At 70.6% G+C, this 5000-nt stretch overlaps 1 non-coding gene across 1 annotated transcript; it reads right to left on the bottom strand.

Moving 5' to 3' along the window:
• Window positions 1–2213: 2213 nt before the first annotated feature.
• Window positions 2214–2332, bottom strand: LOC135979218 (5S ribosomal RNA). Its single transcript, XR_010596544.1, has one exon. It is a non-coding gene; the product is annotated as a 5S ribosomal RNA (ribosomal RNA).
• Window positions 2333–5000: the final 2668 nt, after the last annotated feature.

Here is a 5000-nt window from a genome sequence, read left to right on the forward strand (position 1 = left end):
GGTTGACCTGGCGACCGGTTTGCTTTCCGGCCACCAGGTCAACCCATTGGATTCGACGGGTTGACCTGGTGGCCGGTTTGCTTTCCGGACCGGATGTCACCCCACTCCCAGGGCAGCGCGGCAGTGGTGCTGAGGACCGCAGAGGGGGGGCTTAATAGTCGAGAGGGAGCAGGTCCGGGGGAGGCTTAATAGTCGTCCCCCGAGGACTCCGGGGGCCAGGCTTAATAGTCGTCCCCCCCCCCCCCCCCCCCCGGGCGCTCCAGGGGGGAAAGCTTAATAGTCCTCCCCCGAGGACTCCGGGGGCAGGCTTAACAGTCGTCCGCCCCGGGCGCTCCAGCGGGAAAGCTTAATAGTCCTCCCCTGACAGTGTGTGTGTGTGTGGGAGGGAGGCTTAGCAGTCTTGCCCCGGGTGGTCCGGTGGGGGAGGCTTAGCAGTCATCCCCCGAGGACTCCGGGGGCAGGCTTAATAGTGGTTCCAGGGGAGGCTTAATAGTCTTCCCCCGGGCAGTCCGGGAGAGGCTTAATCGTCATCCCCCGACAGTGTGTGTGTGTGTGTGTGGGGGGGAGGCTTAGCAGTCTTCCCCCAGGCTGGGTGGGGGCCTGGCGGGAGGCGTCGCAGTCTTCCCCCGGGCGGTCCGGTGGGGGAGGCTTAGCAGTCGTCCCCAGGGCGGTCCGGGGGTGGGGTGGGGTGGGGGGCCTCACAGTCGTCCCTCGGAGAGCCGGGTCGGCGGCAGTGGTGGGTTTACGTCCAGCCTCCGGAGGGTGCGCGTCCTCGGAGGCGATGCAGGCGCCGCAGAGAGGCAGCCTCCGAGGCAGGGAGCGGAGCACCGAGGCTGGGGAGAGGGGAGCAGGAGCCGGGGGCTGGGGGTGGGGGTGGGGGGCGTTCAGGACAACCGGTCAAGCCCCGGGAAGCAGCTGTCAAATGTTCCAAGTCCCCACTCGGCCACCAGGTCCACCCCAGTCTAGCAATGGGGTTGACCTGGCTGACGGCCGGTTAGTATCAAGGTAAACTCACCGTCGTCCACAGGAGGGCAGCTCTCAGGCCGGCCGGCTGCGGCTGACTCTGGGGCGGCGCCCGGTCCCGGCAGCGAGGGGCGGGGGGCGCGGAGCGAGACGGGGCTAACCGGGGGGGGGGGGGCGCCTCCTGCGACTTTGGGGGCCGCGGGTCGTCAGTGGCGTGCAGGCCGGGCCTCTCCCGGGGGATTCGGGGGGGCGGTCCTGCGGGCCGGGCGCAGGGGGCTCGGGCGAGCCCGGGCCGGTCCGCCCCGGGGCCGGGGTCTCCGCCTGCGGCTCAGGGGGGCGCGGGTCGTCGGGGGAGGAAGCCCGGGGGAGCTGCACACCGGCCCGCCAGGCCAGGCCTGGCCTGGATGGCCGCGGGGGGATTCGGGGCGGTCCCGCGGGCCGGGGGCCGGGCGCAGGGGAGGCGGGGGGTCCGAGCGAGTCCGTCCCGGGCCCGGGGCCTCCCCCTGCGGCTTTGGGGTCCGTGGGTCCCCGCTGGCGGAAGCCACTGGGAGCTGGACACCCGCCGTCCGTCCCGCCTGGCCAGGCCTGGCCTGGGTGGCCGCGGGGGGATTCGGGGCGGTCCCGCGGGCCGGCGGCCGGGCGCAGGGGAGGCGGGGGGTCCGAGCGAGTCGGTCCCGGGCCTGGGGTCTCCCCCTGCGGCTTTGGGGTCCGTGGGTCCCCGCTGGAGGAAGCCGCTGGGCGCTGGACACCCGCCGTCCGTCCCGCCTGGCCAGGCCTGGCCTGGGTGGCCGCGGGGGGATTCGGGGCGGTCCCGCGGGCCGGCGGCCGGGCGCAGGGGGTCCGAGCGAGTCCGTCCCAGGCCCGGGGCCTCCCCCTGCGGCTTTGGGGTCCGTGGGTCCCCGCTGGAGGAAGCCGCTGGGCGCTGGACACCCGCCGTCCGTCCCGCCTGGCCAGGCCTGGCCTGGGTGGCCGCGGGGGGGGATTCGGGGCGGACCTGCGGGCCGGCGGCCGGGAGGGTCCGGGCCAGTCCGCCCCATGCCCGGCGTCTCCCCCAGCGGCTTCGGTGGCCCCGGGGGGGGTCCTCCGCGGAGGAAGCCGGGTGGGTGGGGAGCCGGACCCCAGGCGCCCAGACCCGTGACCTGCGGCCGCGACCTCCGACTCGGCAGGAGCGACGAGGGGCTTTCCGGCCCGTCCCCCCCTCTCCTTCCCCCCCAGAAAAGGAGAGAGAGCTGACTCGGACCGGGAAAAGCTGCCTACGGCACCTGGGATTCCCAGGCGGTCACCCATCCAAGTACTAGCCAGGCCCGGGACGGTTTACCTTCCGAGATCGGACGGGATCGGGGGCGTTCGGTCCGGTATGGCCGTAGGCACCCGGCCCCGCGCCTCCTCGCCCGCTTTCCCCTGCCGACGCCCGGGCCTGCCGCACGGTGAGCCCCGGTCGGACTGCCCCCCCCCCTGCGGCAGGGCCCCCGTCTCTCGCGGGCCCGGTCCTTTTTTCCTTTTCGAGCTCCGGGGCCCGGGCTGGCCGCCAGAGCCCCTCCGCCCGCCCTCCCCGGCGTCGGGGAAAATACTGTCCCGGACTTCCAGTGCGCCCGATCCTGTCAGCCGGGGGGTGGGGAGGGGCAGTCCCTCGCTGCGGCCGGGGAGGGTGAGCCCAGGGCGGCTTGCCTGCCGTGCGAGGCCCCTCTCGGCCACCAGGTCAACCCCGAGTCGAAAGGGCTGAAAAATTTTCAGAGTCCCCTCCCGGGCACCAGGTCAACCCGTGGAATCGGACGGGTTCACCTGCTGGCCGGTTCGCTTCCCGGCCACCAGGTCAACCCCTAGGTTGCCGACCGGCCTACCCAGTGGCCGGTTTGCTTTCCGGCCACCAGGTCAACCCCTAGGGGTTTTAACGGGGGCACGCCCGGTGGCCTCTTTCCCGTCCGGTCACCAGGTCAACCCGGATCTCCCTCCTTCCCTGGGCGTCCCCTCCTCGGAGGCGTCAGGTTCCATTTCCCCCCCCCCCCCCCAGACTTCCAGGGGCCCGATCCAGTCGGCCGGGAGGCAGTCCCTCGCTGCGGCCGGGGAGGGTGAGCCCAGGGCGGCCTGGTCCATGTCTCTAGTGGGCCCGATCCTTTTTTTTTTTTTCGAGCTCCGGGGCCAGGCCCGCCCGGGCAGCCCTCCTCGGAGGCGTGGGGCGATTCCCCCCCCCCCCCAGACTTCCAGGGGCCCGATCCTGTCGGCCGGGAGGCAGTCCCTCGCTGCGGCCGGGGAGGGTCAGCCCAGGGCGGCTTGCCTGCCGTGCGAGTCCCCTCTCGGCCACCAGGTCAACCGCGAGTCGAAAGGGCTGAAAAATTTTCAGAGTCCCCTCCCGGGCACCAGGTCAACCCGTGGAATCGAACGGGTTCACCTGCTGGCCGGTTCGCTTCCCGGCCACCAGGTCAACCCGTGGAATCGGACGGGTTCACCGGCTGGCCGGTTCGCTTTCCGGCCACCAGGTCAACCCCTAGGTTTTAAGGGGGGGACGCCCGGTGGCCTCTTTCCCGTCCGGTCACCAGGTCAACCCGGATCTCCCTCCTTCCCTGGGCGCCCCCTCCTCGGAGGCGTCAGGTTCCATTCTTTTTTCCAGACTTCCAGGGGCCCGATCCAGTCGGCCGGGTGGCAGTCCCTCGCTGCGGCCGGGGAGGGTGAGCCCAGGGCGGCTTGCCTGCCGTGCGAGTCCCCTCTCGGCCACCAGGTCAACCCCGAGTCGAAAGGGCTGAAAAATTTTCAGAGTCCCCTCCCGGGCACCAGGTCAACCCGTGGAATCGAACGGGTTCACCTGCTGGCCGGTTCGCTTCCCGGCCACCAGGTCAACCCGTGGAATCGGACGGGTTCACCGGCTGGCCGGTTCGCTTTCCGGCCACCAGGTCAACCCCTAGGTTTTAAGGGGGGGGGGACGCCCGGTGGCCTCTTTCCCGTCCGGTCAGCAGGTCAACCCGGATCTCCCTCCTTCCCTGGGTGCCCCCTCCTCGGAGGCGTCAGGTTCCATTCTTTTTTCCAGACTTCCAGGGGCCCGATCCAGTCGGCCGGGTGGCAGTCCCTCGCTGCGGCCGGGGAGGGTGAGCCCAGGGCGGCTTGCCTGCCGTGCGAGTCCCCTCTCGGCCACCAGGTCAACCCCGAGTCGAAAGGGCTGAAAAATTTTCAGAGTCCCCTCCCGGGCACCAGGTCAACCCGTGGAATCGAACGGGTTCACCTGCTGGCCGGTTCGCTTCCCGGGCACCAGGTCAACCCGTGGAATCGAACGGGTTCACCTGCTGGCCGGTTCGCTTCCCGGGCACCAGGTCAACCCGTGGAATCGAACGGGTTCACCTGCTGGCCGGTTCGCTTCCCGGGCACCAGGTCAACCCGTGGAATCGAACGGGTTCACCTGCTGGCCGGTTCGCTTTCCGGCCACCAGGTCAACCCCTAGGTTTTAAGGGGGGGGGGACGCCCGGTGGCCTCTTTCCCGTCCGGTCAGCAGGTCAACCCGGATCTCCCTCCTTCCCTGGGCGCCCCCTCCTCGGAGGCGTCAGGTTCCATTCTTTTTTCCAGACTTCCAGGGGCCCGATCCAGTCGACCGGGAGGCAGTCCCTCGCTGCGGCCGGGGAGGGTGAGCCCAGGGCGGCTTGCCTGCCGTGCGAGTCCCCTCTCGGCCACCAGGTCAACCCCGAGTCGAAAGGGCTGAAAAATTTTCAGAGTCCCCTCCCGGGCACCAGGTCAACCCGTGGAATCGAACGGGTTCACCTGCTGGCCGGTTCGCTTCCCGGGCACCAGGTCAACCCGTGGAATCGAACGGGTTCACCTGCTGGCCGGTTCGCTTCCCGGGCACCAGGTCAACCCGTGGAATCGAACGGGTTCACCTGCTGGCCGGTTCGCTTTCCGGCCACCAGGTCAACCCCTAGGTTTTAAGGGGGGGGACGCCCGGTGGCCTCTTTCCCGTCCGGTCAGCAGGTCAACCCGGATCTCCCTCCTTCCCTGGGCGCCCCCTCCTCGGAGGCGTCAGGTTCCATTCTTTTTTCCAGACTTCCAGGGGCCCG

This window comes from Chrysemys picta, unplaced genomic scaffold (genome assembly GCF_011386835.1).
Source record: "Chrysemys picta bellii isolate R12L10 unplaced genomic scaffold, ASM1138683v2 scaf723, whole genome shotgun sequence".
Lineage (NCBI taxonomy): Eukaryota > Metazoa > Chordata > Testudines > Emydidae > Chrysemys > Chrysemys picta.